We start from the raw sequence: 20,912 nt of genomic DNA, 5'->3' as shown, positions 1-20,912 counted from the left end.
CGTATTTCCAAGAGGAAGTGTGCCCCCTCCCCGACCAAAGCTGGCCTTTCCTGCCCAAAATGCACCTGCTGAGTGCCCTGGCCCTGAGGGTCAGTACTGAGTCCACCTTCAAGTTTAAGTGTCGGGGGAGGGGGATAAGACCCCCAGATGGAAGGTGATGCCCTCCTTCAGCTTGGTCCTCCTGGGTCCTCCAGGTTTGTGTACCGAGGTGTCTGTGTCCACACAGGAGGGGCCCCTGTGGACCATTAGCTCCAGGAGGTTCTCCGTGTCTTAGTTCTTCATGGTTCCTGTGCAGCAGCAATTTCACCTCCAGGGGACAGTTGGCAATCTCTGGAAACCTTTTCCAAGCCTGGGGCTGGGGCTGCTGCTCTCACCTGGTGGGTGGAGGCCAGGAACACCGTTCAGTATCCTCCAGTGCACAGGTCACCCCTCCACTTCACCCCACTGAGAATTATCTGGCCTCAAATACTGAGCGTGGACAGCCTTACTTAGACTCAACCTGGGGGCCAGGACACGGCCCCCACCTGCGTGTGGTGGATTTGCTGGACCACATCCTGGACGGAACCCAGTACACATGGGGCTCACGGGATGAGCCCTCCTGTGAAGTAAGACAGGATGTGGGTGGGGATGGCAAGTGGAGGCTGAGGAAGAAGGTCTGGGTCCTGACCAACACTGAACGTGCCCCCGGGAATGAGAGGTTTCCCTGGACAGAGGGAAAGGAGAAAGTCAGTGAGTGTTCACTGTGCGTTTTACCAGGCGGGTCTCATGCCATCCTATCACCCAGCCCTGAAGGAAGCCCACTCATGTTCACCCCATCTGAGCATTTAGGTTCAGAGAGCTCCATATCTTGTCCAAGATGGCACAGCTGGTGAAGTGGCAGATCAGGGATTCAACACCAGAGGCTGTCTGATCTCTGTCTGGCTGAAGAAAGAGTTTGCATCCGGGAGGTGGAAACAGTCCGTTCTTTTGATCAGCAAATGCCACCAGCAGGATCAGGGAGCCAGGCCCTAAAGGAGGTTGAGAGACAGTCAGTATAAGGTCCACTGGGAACCACATTGTCCATTGGGAAGCCACAACCTCTGCACAGACATTCACAAAACAGAGCCAGGCAGTGGTGGAGGCAAGACCACGCAAGTCCGTGGTGTGGGGAGCTGGAGAACTCAGCCTCTGCCTACCTGGGGGCCCCACTCCCAGCCTCTGCATATCTGGGAGCCCTGCTTTCAGCCTCTGCCTACCTCGGGGACCCTGCTTCTAGTCTCTGCCTACCTGGGGGCTTGGCTCCTAACCTTTGCCTACCTGGGGGCCCGTCTCCCAGCTTCTGATAACCTAGCACCCCAGCTCCCCTCCAATCCTTTGCCCACACCAGCCACAGAAGGTCAGTGTGGGAGGCATGTCCCTCGGACACTTTCTAGATCCTGGTTCTCATACGCACGAAGCATGGAGGCAAACGCTCCTTTCTTCATGGCGGCCAGCGATGCACCATAACAAGGGCGCTGGTGCACAGAGCCAGGCATCCACAGTGTCCCGCTGGAGTTCAGCCCGCCGCTGCCACTCCCTTTCTCTATGTGGGTCTGCAAATAAGTCTCGTCCCCTCCCAGGCCTCCTTTTGTTCATGAGTAAGTGAGAGGCGGGAGGAAGGCATCAGGACCGGATACACACCAACAGCCTCTCGCAGCCCTGATGGTCTCTGCTAGAAGGAATTGATATTCCTATTGCATAACTCACAGCATTGCAATCATCACCAAACAGAACATGCTCACCCCAGCTCCAGCTCTAGCCCCACTCCTTGTTCCCTGCATCCCACAGTCCTTGCCCTGGAATGGGGTTAACAGTGACAGGCTGCCATAGAGGAGAAAGACACGTGTCTTCTTAGCCCTGGGACAGCGGGTGGGATAAGATTGTAGGAAAATTCCCTTCACAGTGAGACCATTTAGAACCAAGCCCAGGATAGCTGGCTAATCCCCCGAACCTAGGAAGGGAGCATTGAGATTATGATTTCAAAGAATTCTGTGCTGTGAACTCTAAGTATTTGTTCTGTTCCGCCTCCCTGAACCTGTCACTTACTCGAAAGAAAAACTTCAGTCTGCGTCATGGTTTGGTGGGGGCTGATGGGAGGCCTGCCAGGGGCTCAGCAGTGAAGGCTGCCGGGAGTGGGGGAAGGGAAAGGAGTCGACCTTTGTGAAGACCTTACTCTGTGCCAAGCACCTTGCTGAGCTTTTTACCTGCATCCTCTCATTAGATCCTCACGGCAGAGCTAGCTGGAATCCCTTTTTGGATAAGAGGGAATGGAGTTCAGAGAGGTTAAGTCACTTGTCCAAAGTTGCACAGCCAGGAAGGAACAGAGCTGGATGAGAAATCATGTCTGATTCCAAAGCACATTTTTGTCTCCAGAGCTGTTAAAACTGAGCCAGCTGAGGGGTTGTTCTCTAGCGGGAGAGTCCAGTGAGTTGGGGTGCAGTGTCTGGATGTGGTTCAGGGAACTCAGAAAATGGGGTGCTCTTCTGCTCACAATAAAAGGCTGAGCTCCTGTCACAAGAGAAGAACCCAACTTATTTTTCATGGTGAAGTCACTCTGCTCCACCTGGTTTCTTCAGTCTTCAGGTTCTTCCATCTCTAGGACCTTGTCACCATCTGCACGGTTGAAGCCACTGCAACATTCAGGTTCAGGTGAAGGGATAGGGGAAAAGAGTGTGGAAGAGGTACACCTGCTGTTTTCAGGGCCACGGACTTATCACTTCCACTTTCTAGCAATGGCAAGAGCCCAGCCATGTGACTGTACCTACCTGTGAGAAGGCCTGAGAGATGCAGTCCTTTGCTAGGTGGCCCCATGCCCAGCAGTGACTCCACTGTGGAAAAGAGGAGGGATCTGGTTGACCAGTCAGTTATCTCCAAGCAGCCACCCTAATGCAATGGACCAGCCTTGGGACACCACGGGCGGTCTGACTTCAAACAAGCTCCACTTAGCAGATGAAATCAGAAAGCAGCTCTAGGCTCCCAAGGCTGCTTTAAATTGGCTCTGAGCATGCCAGGCGCGGTGGCTCATGCCTGTAATCCCAGCACCTTGGGAGGCTGAGGCAGGTGGATCGAGCCCAGCCTGACCAACATGGAGAAACCTTGTCTCTACTAAAAATACAAAATTAACCAAGCATGGTGGTGCATGCCTGTAATCCTAGCTACTTGGGAGGCTTAAGGCAGGAGAATCGCTTGAACCCGGGAGGTGGAGGTTGCAATGAGCCGAGATCATGCCATTGTACTCTAGCCTGGGCAACAAGAGTGAAACTCCATCTCAAAAATAAATAAATAAAAATTAAAATAATTGACTCTGAGCACTTAGTCACATCCAACCCCCATCCCCAGATGAAAACTTGGACTATCCCATGATTTTTCCCATCGATCTTGAAAAACAGAATATACCAGCCAGGCGCGGTGGCTCAAGCCTGTAATCCCAGCACTTTGGGAGGCCAAGACGGGTGGATCACAAGGTCAGGAGTTCAAGACCATCCTGGCTAACACGGTGAAACCCCGTCTCTACTAAAAATACAAAAAACTAGCCGGGCGAGGTGGCGGGCGCCTGTAGTCCCAGCTACTCAGGAGGCTGAGGCAGGAGAATGGCGTAAACCCGGGAGGCGGAGCTTGCAGTGAGCTGAGGTCTGGCCACTGCACTCCAGCCTGGGCGACAGAGTGAGACTCCATCTCAAAAAAAAAAAAAAAAAGAGAGAGAAAAACAGAATATACCATAGGCACTTTAACCAATAAGTACAGTCTCAACTAAAATTCCTTGGCCAGTGTGATCATCAAATTTCCAGTCTTCATTCTAAAGAGCCTCCCTCCCTCCCCTAGCCGTGGTCTACTGCACACAAAAAGCTGGAGACTCGGGAAGAGAAGGGTGGACAGTTCACTTTTCTCACTCGCCTTCTCTCTCTTTAGCTACTTCTGGCTCCTCTCTCCTCCACTCTTGGGAGGTGGGTTTGGGGGTAGAGGGAGAAGAGGCTGAGAACGGGTGGAGGGAGAAGAGCAGGGAGATTCTTCCTTGCCTAGTTACTACGGCACTTTGGGAAGATGGTGTCATACTCCAAGTATGGCCAATGGTTAACGATAGCATTAAAATCTCATGGGTTATTTTGGAGATTGTTCCCTGCTGTCACTAGGAACCTGTCATCTACAGAGGCCTCTATGCAGTTCCATGCATCCCTATCTTCCAGGTGTACCTCTTCCACACTCTCTTCCCCTATCCCTTCGACTGAACCTGAATGTGGCAGTGGCTTCAACCAGGCAGATGGAGACAAGGTCCTAGAGATGGAGGAACCTGAAGACAGAAGAAAACTAGGTTAGTTGCTTAGTCCCTCTGCAGCCCCAAGGAATCTTCTGACACCTTTTGATTCTCTGTGCAGAGGCGTTTTGCCTCTCTGGGGTGTTCTACTGGACAGGGCTTGAGGCACTGCCATGCCTGCTTCCTGTTGTGGTCAGTCCACATTTGGCGCATATGAAACTCACACCCTCTACCCCAATCAACTCTAGAAGTGTAAGTTGCTCTGAGTTTACTGGGATCTTTAGCATCTAACCCAGCCAGTCTGTCACACATGAGATTTATCAGGCAGAGGACAGTGGCCCACAGAGCCACTCCACTCAGGGAAACATGTCTAGCTCTTTAGGCCTGAGCGAAGGGCAGTCCCTTTCACAGCATACTATAGTGTGCAACAGCGATTCTCTTTCGCAGGAAATCTTCTTCCTGCTGACTATTGTATATCTTTGACAAACGTGAGAAGTACAAGAGTCAAGGAGCCGGTTCTTGGCCAAATGCTTTGAAAATTTTGCTCTTGGTTTGACACCTTACTTTGGAATCTGAGGTCAACCTTCTTAAAGTGTCAGCCAAAATGAAGAGGCCACAGTCATTCACCAGATAAAGGGGTCTGGGGGATGCCACCCACAGAGGGACACCTACCTCATCTAGGAAGAGGAACACTGAGCAGGAAAGTGATTTAGAGAGTTCAGGATTGAACCTACCCAGGTATCCTAGGTGCACACCTAAATGTACCCCTCAATAAGAGAGGCAGAACGTTTGACTTGTTCATAACATAGACTCTGGTCTAAGGATGCCTGAGTTCAAATTTCACGTCTGCCATTTGCTCATCTGCTAAAAGGCAAATGACTTTTTGTATTGGTCAGCTATTGCTGCAATAGTGCTGTGTAACAAACCACCCCAAAATTCAGTAGTTCTCAACAAGAAGCATTTCTTCTTAGGTTTACAGGTCCCTAGGTCAATTGCAGTTTGAGTGGACTAGGCTGAATATAACCTCAGTACTGGTCTTGTCTTTATTTACATTTTTGACATTTTGTTCATTATGGATTTTCTGCATTAATTTTTCTTTAAAAAATATTACATAAGTCTGTGAACCGTGGCTCCCACCTGTAACCCCAGCACTTTGGGAAGCCGAGGCAGGAGGATTGCTTGAGGCCAGGCGTTTGAGACCAGCCTAAGCAACATGAAGAAACCCCATCTCTACAAAAACTATAAAAAAATTAGCCAAGTGTGGTGGCACATGCCTGTGGTCCCAGCTACTCGGGAGGCTGAGATGGGGGAATCACTTGAGTTCAGGAGGTTGAGGTTGCAGTGAGCCATGGTCAGGCCACTGCACTCCAGCCTAGGCAACAGAGTAAGACCCTGTCTCAAAAAATTTTATATAGATATATATAAATGATAGCATTAAATATTGTTAATTTATATTATAATATATAAATAATAAATAAATATAATTATAATAATTATAATATAAATTAATACAATATATTATATATTATAAAAATTATAATAAATAGAAATATTAATGATAGCATGATATATATATATAATATGAAAATGTTATTTACCTTGATTCTTGGGGGTTTTGGGGAGTGAGAGGGCATCTGAAATGTTGTGCTTAAGATAATCGCCTCACTTGCCTCACCCTAGTTCTGGCCCTGGCTCCTCCGTATCTTCTCCATGACTCAGCATCCTCATTTGTAAAATAGGAATAATTACACCACCTCATTGGATGGTTATGAGAACTAAATGACTTAATACTTGTGAAACATTTAGAACGGTGCCTGGCACATAATAAGCACTGGCCATAATTATTTCTGTGCCACTGAGGCTCCTTGCAGGTCCACCTGGGGGTGAGCAGCACTCCCCCTGGGGCCCCCGCCCTGGTCAGCATGGGCTCTGACTGTGTGCCTTTTGTTAGGACACACCTCATTCTCTGAGCCTCCATTTCTTCATCCTGGAATCTCAGTGAGGACCACACAAGGTGTACATCAAAGCACTTGGCGATTTGTCATATGGGGTACAGACGTTGGCCATCAGGATCATTTGACACACGTTCACTATCGGGTTTTAAGACACTGCCCCTACATTCTGTGGTGTGCCTCCCACCAAGAGGCGGGGTCTGTACCCCTCCCCTTGATCAGGGTGAGATGCCTATTGCTTTGACCAATGGTGTTCACTGGAGTAATGCCCTGTGACTTCTAGGGCCTGGTCAGAAGAGGTTACACAGCTCTGCCTGGTTTTCTAAGGGTGTTCTGTCACTGTCAGGATGCTCCTGCTAAGAACCCCGCTGCTGTGCTGTGAGAAGCTCATTTCATGAGGAGAGGCCATGTGAGGGTGCTCAGGACATAGTCCCAGCTGCATCCAGCCCGAAGGCCAGGCACGGTGGTGCAGGAGCCTCCAGCCCCAGCCATGGGTGTCCTCTAGGCACAGCAGAGCAGAGATTAGCCATTCCTGATGTGCGTGGGCCAAATTCCTGACTACAGAATCTAACAGCAGGATAAAGTGGTTGTTTTATGCTACTAAATTTGGGGTGGTTAGGCAGCAACATATTCAGAACATTCACCAAAGCCTTCTTCATTGTCAGAATCTCTGGATACAGAAATGAATTAGTCTCTGCTCCACAAAGAACCAAAAAGCAGCCCCTGAACTGTCCATTGCAATATAATCTGTCCATGCTATACCAGGTGCTGTGGAAGCTCGAGGAGGAGCCTCTAACTGAGCCAGGGTGAGGTTCTGGACCAACCTCCCTGGTTGGGGAGATGATACTGGAGTTGAATATAACAGATTCATAAAGGCTAACTAGAAGAATGAGGATGTTTCTAAATGGATGTGCAAGGGACTGGAGGCAAGACAGTGCCTACTGGAAGTTCAGTGTAGCTGGAGCACAGAAGGAAAAAGCCTACTGGTCCTTGAAATACTGGAGATATCCAGCTGCCACAGGACCTTTGCACATGCTGTTCTCTCTTCCTGGAATGTGCTTCCTTTAGGGACCGTGCTGGCTTACTTGCTCACTTCATTCCTATTGCAGCTCAATGTCTCCTACTCAGTGAAGCCTCCCCTGACCTCTCTACTGAAAATTCCTCCCTAATCCATCTTTCTCCCCACTCGCCTGCCTTCTCTTTCCTCACAGTATTGATCATCACTTGACTGTTTGGGGTTTTTTTTGGTTTTTTTCACTCTTGTTATCCAAGCTGGAGTACAGTGGTGCAATGTCAGCTCACTGCAACCTCTGTCTCCCAGGTTCAAGTGATTCTCCAGCCTCGCCTCCCGAGTAGCTGGGATTACAGGCATGCACCACTACGCCCAGCTAATTTTTTTATTTTTAATAGAGACAGGGTCTCACTATGTTGGCCAGGCTGATCTCGAACTCCTGACCTCAGGTGATCCCCCCGCCTTGTCCTCTCAAAGTGCTGGGATTACGGGCATGAGCCACTGTGCCTGGCTAATCACTTGACTTCTTATAATGTGCTTATGATATGTTTCTTCTGCTAAAATGTGAATTACAGAAGACTAAGACACACTTCTCCCAGCATAGCGTAGTGCCTGGCAGACAGTAGGTCTTGGATAAATATATCAGGAGTTGGACGGATGAATGAAGGAAGAGGCATGATCAGATACACCTTTTGGAAGCCCCCTCTGGCTGCAGGGAGTGGGTTGGAAGGGTGTTTGAAAGGAGGCCGGGAGAGGGGATTTCAGCTATCCACGTGGGAGCTGATGGCATGAGTCTCACTGGAGAGCCCACATGAGGATGATGAGGGGTCGGATTTGAGGAGGGAGACAGAAGAGCTGGAATCTCCTAGGTGGAGGGCGTGGCATTGGGTGGGGAGGCAAAGGTGGGGCTCAAGATTGCCATGTGAGAAGCTGGTGGATGGTGATGCGCCCACTCAGCTGGGGCTCCAAGAGGAGAGAGTGCACACTGGAAGGCCCCATGAGGTGAGCATCAAGGAGGTGAGTCACATCTGTGTTGTGCGGCATTTGGGGCTCCCAGGGACCCTTGAAGTGCAATTGCTTGACAGGCGCCTGGCTGTAAAGGTCTGAAGCTGAGGAGAGAAGGCTGACCAGAGGGAAAATCTGGGGTTCCATCAGCCATGGAGAGGGTGACCACTAAGCCATACAGCGAGAGGAGGACCGGGAGGAACGCCATGACTTTGGGAAAGGCAGAGAGGGGAGGGATGGAGGAAGAAAGGAGAGACGGACAGAAAACAAGATGGTGGGGTCCTGGAAGCTGAGGGCAGGGGAAGCTTTGAGAAGAAATAAGTGGTCTCTAGCATCAAAAGATGCCAAGAAGCAGGTTGAAGGGTGTCCACTAGGCTCGTGACACGAAGGTCACTGGAGGCTTGGAACCCAGGCTGTGGAGACAGGCTGTGTTGCGTGGGAAGAGGAGCGGGTGGTGAACAAATACAAGAAGCATTCTTTTCTTTCTTTTTTTTTTTTTTTTTTTTTTTTTTTTGAGACGGAGTCTTGCTCTGCCACCCAGGCTGGAGTGCAGTGGCCGGATCTCAGCTCACTGCAAGCTCCGCCTCCCGGGTTTACGCCATTCTCCTGCCTCAGCCTCCCGAGTAGCTGGGACTACAGGCGCCCGCCTCGTCGCCCGGCTAGTTTTTTTGTATTTTTTAAGTAGAGACGGGGTTTCACCGTGTTAGCCAGGATGGTCTCGATCTCCTGACCTCGTGATCCGCCCGTCTCAGCCTCCCAAAGTGCTGGGATTATAGGCTTGAGCCACCGTGCCCGGCCTCTTTTCTTTCTTTAAAAAAAAATTTCAGGCCGGGCACGGTGGCTCACGCCTGTAATCCCAGCACTTTGGGATTCTGAGGCAGGTGGATCACCTGAGGTCAGGAGTTCGAGACCAGCCTGACCAACATAGAGAAATCCCATCTCTACTAAAAATACAAAATTAGCCGGGCGTGGTGCTCCATGCCTGTAACCCCAGCTACTCGGGAGGCTGAGGCAGGAGAATCACTTGAACCCGGGAGGTGGAGGTTGCGGTGAGCTGAGATCGCGCCACTTCACTCCAGCCTGGGCAACAAGAGCAAAACTCCGTCTCGAAAACAAACAAATGAACAAACAAACAAACAAATTTCAATAAGGGCCAGATGCAGTGGCGCACACCTGGAGTCCCAGCACTTTGGGAGGCCTAAGCGGGTGGATCATTTGAGACCAGGAGTTCGAGACCAGCCTGGCCAACATGGTGAAACTCCGTCTCTATTAAAAATTACAAAAATTAGCCAGATGTGGTAGGCACACACCTGTAATCCCAGCTACTTGGGAGGCTGAGGCATGAGAATCACTTGAACCCAGGAGGCAGAGGTTGCAGTGAGCCTAGATCAAGGCACTGCATTCCAGCCTGGATGACAGAGCAAGACTTCATCTCGAAAAAAAAAAAAAAAGGAAATTTCAATAAGCATAATTGTAAAACTGAAAGAGACATGATGGTGAAAAAGAAGGGAATGAGGTGTTCTAGAAGGGTGGCTGTTAGCATTATCACCATTCTTTAAGAGGGCGAGACTTCAACTCACTGAAATGCTGTTAAGAAAGATCAGGAAGAGAAGGAGGAGGATGCTTTGGGGAGAAGGAAGGGGTGACGGCTGGAGAGGGGACACTGGAGACAGGGGAAGGGCTGGGACCCGGGCGTAGGCAGAGGGGTATGACCATCAGAAGAGATGGTGATCTCCAAGGAGAAGGCTGGGAGGGGAGACTGCAGTGGACCGAGCGGAGCCTGGGCTGCGGGGCAGCCTTTGTCCTGCCGTCCAAGGCTCTTGGCTTCCCACCGTGTTGCCTGTTGGAGACGGAGCTCGGGCTCCAAGAGAGGATGTTCTCAACTCTCTAGTGTTTTTATAAGAAGTTAAACTTGAATTCGAAAAGTCCCAAATCAATTTTATCTCAAATGAGAAGTGGACAGAGACAAAGGCTTTGGTCCAGAAAGGGCGGGGAGTGGAATTCATAGGACATTTAATATTCACTCCACAAACACAGAGCTCTCTCTGGGCCCTGGCGGCTCTGGGTGCTGGAGCAGATGAATAAAGTTCTCAAAGAATCTAGGGGGGCAAGAGGGAAACAGACAGGCATTACAATTAAGGGATGTAATTGCTAACACGAATAGGAAAGTTTCTCAGAGGAGGTGACACTTTTAGCTGCCTCTTAAGGATTTATAGAGTTTTATCAGAAAACACTCCTAGAAGTGAAGAACCTTATTATTCTACTTAATGTAAGTGTCATTTTACTTAATATAAAAGCCCTTGGCTCAGTACCAACATACCATCAGCTTTCAATATCAATGAGCTATTAAAATATTATTATTATTTATTATTATTATTTTTTAGACAGGGTCTTGCTCTGTTGCCCAGGCTGGAGTGCAGTGGTGCAATCACGGCTCACTGCAGTCTCGACCTCCTGGGCCCAAATGATCCCTTCCCACCCACCTCAGCCTCCCCAAGTAGCTGGGACTATAGGCATGCACTACCATGCCTGGCTAGTTTTTGTTTTATTTGTAGAGATGGAGTTTTGCCATGTAGCCCAGGCTGGTCTCAAACTTCTGGGTGCAAGTGATCCATCTGCCTCGGCCTCCCAAAGCGCTGGGATTACAGGCGTGAGCCACCGCACCTGTGTCCCCATTTTTTCCTGATACTTACAATTACTGTGAGCCCTTAACATTCACATGAAATAAGACAAGATCTCTAAGAATCTCTCGCTGGGAAATACTGTCTTCTGCATAAACTATCCATCTTTAAAAGGAGCAGAGTGTAACTGAAATGTTAAGCTACTATCTTGAATATTTAACGACTATAAGAACGGGACCAAAGCCATTTCCACAGTTATTAACTGAAGCCTCCAATCTCACTTGAGCTGTTCCTTGCTGGCTCCAGAGGCTCTCTTGAGCTGCGTAGGGAATCACTTTCCCTGATTTCCACTGACAGCAGCATATGGTGGGCTCATTTGGAGCCAAAGATTCAAGCCAGGGCCAAGTTCAACTCTCCACTCTTTAATCCACTCCTTGCTCCTACTTTTCAGATTAAAAGCCAACACAGTCCCAGACATCTTCATCTTTCTCTCCATTATTAGCACTAGCAATTAGAGTTCTGAGGTCATTTTCCAGAAAGAAGCTGTGGTTATTGCTGGGTATTCAGCTGGCCTCACTCACTAGCTCAGTTCCACGCTGACATTTTTGCCCCAGCAAAATTACGAATTAGTACCAGCCACGGACTGGTTTGAAACGACTCAACACTGCATGTTAAATTCTTGAATGTTAAGGATTTCCTGGGCTTTCCACGTCTCTACCACTCCTGAACTCAAGCTTTAAGTCACCTAATGTCCCATGCCACCTAACACACACGCACACATCATGGGCACAAAGCCACGTGCATGCATGCTCACACAGACACATGCATTGGCACATGTGTATACAAAAATGCACATGAACACACAGGCATGTGCCACACACATGTACACATGTACATGTATACACCCCCATACATGCTCATTGCATGAACACATTCATGCATGGTATGCATGCACATGTCTACCCTCTGTCATCACACATGCATACATGCACATAATGCATATACACAAATGCATAACACCATACACACATACACATGCATTTACAGCCATGCACACACAGACATACAAACGCTTGCACACACATGCGTATAAGCACACACAACATGCATGCATACAGAGGCACAGCAGCCACAGGCTTGCCCACACACTCTGCCAAGAACAAGTCAGGAGGAGGAAGGCAGACACATCATTCTTCTCTCTCTAGTTCAAATGACTTCTCTTCCTTGGCACAAACTTTTGTTTTGATATCTTTTGTTATTTTTTTAGATCGCGAAGACATGGGATGGAAACCAAATTCCCGGGGTTTCCAGATGGAAGATATGATTTCTAACAATGCATCTGCTTAGGCAAACTGGCATAGCAAAAGAATTTGGAGGCCTGTTGGAGTGTTTGTTATATCTGTAGCACCCCCCAACTTCTCCTCCCCCTCTCACCCACCTACCCCACCACAGGGAGGCAATGCAGGGCTGGACGCCCTGCTCTTGCTGCTAACTGCAGCTCTGCCATGCTTTTGCTATGTGAACTCAGTCAATCCACTCCCTATCTCTGGTCCTTCCAGCTTTGATGGGGAGTGGAAAGACCGAGGTTCAGTTATCCCCATACACAGATGAAGAAATCGTGGCTGCAATAAGTGCAGAGGGCCTCCTGAAGGTCATACAACCAGAATCCATGTGTTGCAGCTTCCTCCCAGTGCTCATCGCTACAGGGCTTCTCATGCTTGAATGTGCATATGAATCGCCCTGGGATCTTGTTAAAGTGCAGACTCAATAGGTCTGAGGTGGACTTAAGCTTCTTTCTAACAAGTTCCAGATTTAAGATTCTTTCTGGCCGGGCGCGGTGGCTCACGCCTATAATCCCAGCACTCTGGGAGGCTGGGCAGATCACCTGAGGTCAGGAGTTCAAGACCAAACTAGCTAACATGGTGAAACACCATTTCAATTAAAAATACAAAAAATTCGCCAGGCGTGGTGGTGTGCACCTGTAGTCCCAGCTACTCGGGAGGCTGAGGCACGAGAATCCCTTGAACCTGGGAGGTGGAGGTTGCAGTGAGCCAAGATCGTGCCATTGCACTCCAGCTTTGGCAACAAGAGAGAAACTCCATCTCAAAAAAAAAAGAAAAGAAAGAAAGAAAGAAAGAAAGAAAGAAAGAAAGAAAGAAAGAAAGAAAGAAAGAAAGAAAGAAAGAAAGAAAGAAAGAAAGAAAGAAAGAAAGAAAGAAAGGATTCTTTCTGACAAGGTCCAAGGTGATGCCGATGCTGCTGGCCTGTGAGTATACCTTCACTAGAAAGTTATGTCACTCAGGCTGGGTGCCGTGGCCCACGCCTGTAATCCCAGCACTTTTGGAGGCTGAGGCAGGCAGATCACTTGAGGCCAGGAGTTTGAGACCAGCCTGTCCAACATAGTGAAACCCTGACTCTACTAAAAATACAAAAATTAGCCAGGAGTGGTGGTGTGTGCCTGTAATCCCAGCTACTTGGGAGGCAGAGGCAGGAGAATCGCTTGAACGGGGGAGGTGGAGGTTGAGGTGAGCCAAGATCACACCATCACACTCCAGCCTGGGCGACAGACTCTGTCTCAAAAAGAGAGAGAGAGAGAGAGAGAGAAGAAAGTTATATCACTCTTCCATGGTTTTTAAAAGGGTGTAATGGGGCTGAGGTTTGGCTCTCCTGCACTGCTCCCCACACCCCTGGCTGGGACAGTGATGACAGCATCTCGTGTTCTCCCTTTCTCCTTGGTTCTAGGCCCCATGATGCCGCCCACCTCCCCTTCCTGAGCCATTTTCTCACCTATCCCACCTTTGGAGCTGAGGATGGTCAGTGGGATGGAGATCTGATTCTGCACGCTCTGAGTGCCTTACTACCTGGAAGCCTAGGGCACATCCCTTCTCCTCCTGAAACCTTAGTTTCCCCATCTGTACAGAGAGTGGGTTAGATTTGTTCTCAGACCCGGCTGCACCTCAGAAGCACAGGCAGAGTTCTTACAAAGTACCCTGGCCAGGATGCCACTCAGATTTTATTTAATTGGATGGGGGTGAGGCTCAGACATAGGTATTTTTTAAAAGCTGCCCAGGTGATGCCAACGGGGTGCCAGGGTTGAAAAGCACAGATCTGATGGTCATTAACGGTTAGCCCAGCGCCGGCTGTGAGGGTGTGTGGTCCCATGGCCAGGGCTGCACACTGACACCATGCTGTCCTATGCAGAGCTCAGAAGCAGACTGGAAAAGTCTCCAAAAGATCTCAGTGCAGCTATTAGACAAGGTCACGCACCCCCTCATGGGAAACGGCTCTTGAGTTGATGATCAGGATACAGACCCTGGCATAGAGCTGAACTTTCTTTTCTGCTGACTGACACATGATGAATGCTTTAATTAAAGACTCAACCCCACACATCAATCATCAGCAGACCTCCCCCACCAATGTGCTCTCCCACGGGAGGGCTGGAAAGGCTGTCTCTGTGTGCCAGGTGGGACAAGGGGAGGGTGCACCCAGGCTGCTGCTGAGCACTGGGAGTTAACCTGACATTATGTCCAAACAGGGGACCTGATTAGCAAGAGGACCCTCGGCTGCCTTGCAGCAGAGACAGAACTATGAAAAGGTTTTCTTGAAGCCAGCCGGTTGTACGTCTGTACAGTCCAGAGGTTTCCATAGCGACCCGTCTCTTCCTAAGGCTGACAATGGGCTCCAGCACCAGGGGAATGCTTTGGATGTCTGAGGAGCCCAGCCCAAAATGGATGGGCTGAGATTGTCTAATCTTGGCTCCACTGGTCCCTTGAGGCACGTTTTTTTCAGAAAGGACACTGAACAGGCAGCAGCCCCGCCCCCACTGACCCCTCAGAGGATGGGAAAGCAATCTTTAGGATGAGAGCAGTTAGCGGGTTCCTCTCCACAGTCCCTCTCCACCAATTAGGGCAGTGGATGGGCAACTGTACCCTGAAGCTAGACCTCCTAGGATTCAAATCCTGCCTCTGCCACCTGGGTAACTATGGGCAAGTGACTTGATAGCTGCCTGCCTCAGTCTCCCCAACCGTGATATAGGGATAATAATACTATCCTCTTCATAGGACTCTTTTGAGGATTACCCGAGTTCATTAAGGGAAGTCCTTACTGCAGAATCTGGAACATTTCTCTCATTTTTTATAGCCCAGTAGTCGTAGATTATGAGACGGTCTTGGTCCCCAGGCTAGAAGGGCTATGCCAGGCCCCTGGTCTCCTCACTACCCAGGGCAGTGGTTCTGAGGCTTGTCCTGGAGGATTTTTAGTCACCCCAATATCCAGTGCACCCTCAATCTGTGCACCAGGATCTCTGAGGGTGGGACCCAGGCATCTCCTTTTGGAAAACTTTCATTTTTAGTCACCCCAATATCCAGTGCTTAACCAAAGTTAATAACAATGAAAATCTGTCAGCATTTGTGCCTGTAAGGTTTATTTGGCCTGAGTCCTGAGACCCCATGGAGCTCCTGCAGCCTGTGTGGAATCAGGGGAGGGAGGAGTGGACATGACCAAGTATTTGCACAGTACTAGGCACCCTTTGTGTGCTCATTCATTCATTCATTCATTCCACACAAGCACTTATGCACTTACAATGTGACCATGCTGTGCCTATAGCCAGGAATGAGACAGAGGGGCCCTGCCCCTGTGGCACTTACTGACCCACAGGGGAGGCAGACATTTATGGTTTATCACCCAAACACACCGGCAATGATGATAGGCACACGGAGCAGCTGAAGTGGTCAGGTGGCTTCCCATTCCAGGTGAGATCTGGAGGTTGCGGGGTAGTTAGCAAGTGGGAGAGAGCTGCGTGCGGGAAAGGTGGGAGGCGTTGTGGGAAAGGTGAGGGAGGCATAGCTGAGCTGTGGTGCTGGCCAGCTGGGGCCTTGCGTTTTATCCGGACAACGTGACGGCCGCTAACAGGTTTCAAGCACAGGAATGACATGATCGGATTTGCAATTTAACTAGATCCTTCTGACTGCTGTTGGGGGAACAGACTGTCAACCTCGTAACAGCACTGTCAGCTGAGTATTAGACAAAGAACCTGGGCCCAGGGAGCTGAGTCATTCATCAGAGACGTGTGGCTAGCAAGCAACAGAGGCCAGGCCCACCTCAAGCCCCTACTCTCAGATCTAGGTTCTTTGCACCCTCTTCCCTGGCTGTGTCCATCTCTCTCTCTGCTCCCCGTGTCGTCCCCATTATCTCAGGATCAACTCCAAACTCCCTGTGAGACAACACGATCATCCACATTGGAGGACAGCCTTTCTAAAAGCCTCCGTGAGCACAAATCTTCATTCTTTAGGGATCACTCTGATTTTGAGAAGCAGCCAAAGGCCTTTCGAGCCAAACTTGGCAGGATAAGGTGGTGATTATATTAGTCAGCTCTTGCTAAGTCACAAATTGCCCCAAAACTTAGTGGTTTAAAACAACAATAAACCTTTATTCTCTCACTCACAGGAACTGGGAGCAGCTGAGCTGCATAGTCTGGTTCTGGTCTCTCCCCTTTCCCAATGCCTCAGTTTCCCCAATTGTAAACCAAGATGCTTGAACCAGACCCTAATATCTCTCTTAGCCTTGATGTTTCCAGAAAAGGTTTGATTCTCCCATTCTTGCCAACTCCTCTTTCTCGCTAGGTGGTGGGCCTAGGTTTACAGAGACCTGCAGGTCATTGGCCAGACTTTTTTTTTTCTTCCACAAAGAGCTTTGGCCTGTAGCTGGGCCCTTCCTACCTACCTGCTGCAAAGTGTCGGAGGTGAAACCCTGAACCTGAGATGAGGTCAGAGCAAAAACCCAAAATGACATCCCTCAAGACCCCTGAGCTGTGGCGTGGTGCACTGAGAATAGGCTGCAGACTTCCTTGTGGTCGCTGCAGGGCCGCTGACTGCTCTGAAGTGTCTTTGCCCTGAGTTCTCTGAAACACTGAGCACCTAACGGAGAGCAGGCACGCGGCAGATGGGTGACAGCAGTCAGGCACACCTGCCGCACCCTGATCCCTCCTGGCTAGGGGCTGGGCTCTTGGAATACTTAGGAATGGGGTCTTCAGCTCTGCATCCCCCCAGTCTCAAGACAGCTGGCTCTGTTCTGCCCATCAGGTCCTGAACCTGGAGGCAGGACCTGAGATACCCCAAGGTGGGGACTCACATCCACTGACCTGCTGTGTATCTGGGATGAACTGGAGTCTGGAAGACAATGGGGAGCCTCCAGCTCGCCCCCAAAGTGAAAGACAGCTGCTGGGGAGTTTATCATTTAGTAGGACAGACGGATAGTTGCCAAATAACCACGCAGGTAAAGGGACCATCACAAGTCTAGCAAGGGCTATCAGGGGCACAGTGGAGCTGGCTCTTAGTAGAGGACCCCTGGCGAGGCCTCCTGGGGAAGGGATGGTTCAGCTGAGCTTACATCACAGGCAAAAATAAAACAGGAAAAAGAATATCCACCCTCCAAGGGCCCATTTAACTTAGCAAGGGAGAAATGGGGCAGGGAGATTAATGGAAAGAAGGAATTTGGTGGCCCTGCAGCTGGGTCCTGAGCATCAGCGGCTCATCATCCTAGTGCTCCTGGGAGGCCAGCACTGGGATGCATTGGCATCCCAGCCAGTAGCAAAGGGCAGGATTCCAGCAAAGAGACCCTCAGGGCCTTGGCACCACCTTGGAGGGACTGCACCGTTCCACTATCCATTGCTGCTGGAGATGGGCACTACCCTGCCTCCTGGCTGGTGTCAGCCCCTCTGAGCCTCAGCCTTGCTGCTGCTTCCCTGGCTGCATCAGATGCAAGTAGAACAGCAACAGGCTGGCACCCCCAGGGTTGTCCTCGGTCCCTCCGACAGTCTGCCCTCTGTGGAGTGGAGTCTGGCTAGGACCGTCTTGGCCGCATACTGAAAGCAGCCTCCAACCCCTCTGAGCTACCAGCAACCCACCCACCAGCACGTGGTTGCAGCCTGCTTCTTGGTTCTCCCTGTTCTCCGTGCCTCACCCATGCAAGGCAGGTCACACCTCTACCGGAGCCAGACCATCCGAAGGTTTCCAACTTCACCCAGCAACATACCCAAGCTCCTTCTCCAGACCTCCGAGGCCCTGGTACATCTCTGGTCTCATCTGCTACTCCTCAACCCAGATCTCCTTGCTGTGCCTCCAACACAGGTACAGGCAGCCGCAGGGCCTTGGTACCTGCTTTGCCCACTGACTTTTCTTCCAAATACACATGCAGCTTCATCTGTCACTTTACCTACATCTGTGCTTAAATCCCATCTATTCAAAGAGAACTTCCTATCTACTCCATCCAAAATAACGCCTCGGGCACTGTTTACTCCCCCTCTCTGCTTTTCTTCTTCATAGCTCCTATTGCATTACACATAAATAAAACAAATATTTTATTAACTATTTGTGTCTCCCCTAGAATGTAAATCTCGGCCGGGTGCGGTGGCTCAAGCCTGTAATCCCAGCACTTTGGGAGGCCAAGACGGGCGGATCACAAGCTCAGGAGATCAAGACCATCCTGGTTAACATGGTGAAGCCCCATCTCTACTAAAAAAAATACAAAAAACTAGCCGGGCAAGGTGGCAGGTGCCTGTAGTCCCAGCTACTGGGGAGGCTGAGGCAGGAGAATGGCGTGAACCCAGGAGGCGGAGCTTGCAGTGAGCTGAGATCCGGCCACTGCACTCCAGCCTGGGTGATAGAGGGAGACTCCATCTCAAAAAAAAAAAAAAAAAGAAAGAAAGTAAATCTCAAAGCTCAGAACACTGATTTTGTTCACTGCTATATCCCCAGTGCTGGCCGGATGCGGTAGCCCATGCCTGCAATCCCAGCACTTTGGGAGGCCGAGACAGGTGGATCACAAGGTCAAGAGATCGAGACCATCCTGGCCAACATGATGAGACCCCATCTCTATTAAAAATATAAAAATTAGCTGGGCGTGGTGGCACGCGCCTGCAGTCCCAGCTATTTAGGAGGCTGAGGCGGGAGAATCACTTGAACCCAGGAGGTGGAGGTTGCAGTGAGCCAAGATCATGCTGCTGCACTCCAGTCTGGGCAACAGAGCAAGACTCAGTCTCAAAAATAAATAAATAAATATCCCCAGTGCCTATAGCACAGCCTGACATATAGGAGGTCCTCAGATAATATTTGTTGAATGAACAAATGAATCAAGCACAAATTAGGTTATCAAGATACAGAATGGATGGGAGAGAATGCTATGATTGCCGAAATTGTGCCAAGTTGTTGGGTGGCAAATGTTTGTTGAATGACTATGTGAACACATACTGACTGGGGGTGCCATATGAAGATGGCTCCTACTGGGTACATGTCCCAGCTCTGCCACTGATCAGGTAGGCCTGTCATAGGCCTATTCATGCCTATCTCCTTTTGAGGTTTTGATCTTCATCTCTGCAATATGAGAGAATTGTGTTAATATCAGGTCATTTTTTTTTTTCCATTTTTTAAAGCCGCTTTTAGGTGAAAACATACACGGCAATCCAACAGATAAAGCGGAGGTGGTGATGTTGAAGGCAGGAGTCTTGGAATCCTGCTCATTTGGACTCCTTTCTTTCCCTCCTCCCCTGTGCCCCAAGGTGGTTGGAAAGGCCCCAGGAACCCCAAGGCCCTTCTGAGAACAGTTTAACTCCCGTGGACTCACAGTTCCCTAAATCCTGGTAGTAAATTGCATCTTTGTTTAGCAACTGTTCATCACCAGCTCTGCTCATTGATGTTGACTTGACTGCGTGACATTATTTTCCCCCAAAATGTGGGCCTGTGTGACAGCGTGATGGATTCCAGCGGAGGCTTTGAGAGGTGTTGCAAGTTCCTCCCACCGCCTTGCACTCCTGCCCTGGGCCCTGGGATGAGAGACACGTGGAGCCGGCCTGACTCTGGTCACAGCCTGGACTGGAGCTTGTGGCAGCGGTTCCCCCTGCCACTGACACACAACATGGGGGAGAAATAAAGATTTATTGCTGTAAGAAACTGAGATCGAGGTTGTTTCTTAAGCAGCATAACCTGGTGAAAAACAATACGAGCCCCTCTAGCTTTGCTGTGCCTGCAGCTTAGGTCTGGAGGGGGGTGTTGGCATTATTCACAGAGTATAGGAACCCAAATTTGGAATTTCTTTTGTCAACTTTTCGGCTGTTTCCTCACCTTCTGATCTTCCCCTTAAAATACTACTTTTCCTCCTTACCTTAGTCATAGATCTCAAACTGGTGGTTCCTGGCTACTTGTAACTCAAAGTCATGCCTTGTTGGGCTCCAATTAATTAATTAATTTATTTATCCATTCATTCAACTTACTATCTGCTTATCCACTTACATGTGAATATAGAGGACTGCACAATTGTAGTTTTCTGAGTGGCCATTCAGAAAAAAAAATCTCCTTTTCAGTAAATGCTAAAAAGGTACCTACTCTGCCAGGGCTGCATAAATGAAAAAAAAAAAAAAAAAAAAAAAAAGTGGTCCCTGCCTCATTGAAATTTAAGCTATTACACTCAGGGTATGAAAAGAGTCTGTCATAAATAAACCACCATCAACAACATTTAAAAAAAAAAAACCCGTCTTCATCTCGAATTCAAAAAGCAACCCATCATTTCTACTTAGTGAGGCTAGATAATTTCTGAAAATAACGGATGCTTATAGCAAACCCAAGAAAAGCACTTTTGCAACAACAGAACCTTTTATCTGGCTTACAGGCAGCTAAAAACATCCCCAACCCATCCTTCTTAGCTGTCTTTACTGAGACTAATTTTCACAAACATCGTTTTGAAAAGGAGCCGTAGTGTGCCAAAGCAGGAAACGCGTGCCCTGGATTCAGGCACGCCATGGGGACGGGTGTCCTCGGGAAACTGGTTCTCCTCTCTGAGCCTCACTTTCTTCATCTGCAACGTGGGCTGTGTGAACAAAGGGGGCTGGGCCTGAGGACCTCTTATTGCCTTAGGGCTTTTTGGTTGAATACAGAATTTCTTCTCTTTTCCTTCTTTCTTTTTTTTTTTGGAGACAGAGTCTTGCTCTGTCGCCCAGGCTGGAGTGCAATGGTGTGATCTCGGCTCACTGCAACCTCTACCTCCCAGGTTCAAGTGATTCT

General features: G+C 49.4%; 1 long non-coding RNA gene across 1 annotated transcript in view; it reads right to left on the bottom strand.

Moving 5' to 3' along the window:
* Positions 1-101: 101 nt before the first annotated feature.
* LOC115892960 overlaps positions 102-20,912 on the bottom strand; it is a 36,084-nt gene continuing 15,273 nt past the window's right edge. Inside the window, exon 3 of the long non-coding RNA XR_004052922.1 lies at positions 102-1,007. This is a non-coding gene — a long non-coding RNA (uncharacterized LOC115892960). The remainder of the gene's footprint in view (positions 1,008-20,912) is intronic.

The sequence above is a fragment of the Rhinopithecus roxellana genome, chromosome 13 (genome assembly GCF_007565055.1).
Source record: "Rhinopithecus roxellana isolate Shanxi Qingling chromosome 13, ASM756505v1, whole genome shotgun sequence".
NCBI classification, from domain to species: domain Eukaryota; kingdom Metazoa; phylum Chordata; class Mammalia; order Primates; family Cercopithecidae; genus Rhinopithecus; species Rhinopithecus roxellana.
Note: the sequence above shows the minus strand (reverse complement) of the source record. Positions and strands in the feature narration are given on the sequence as shown.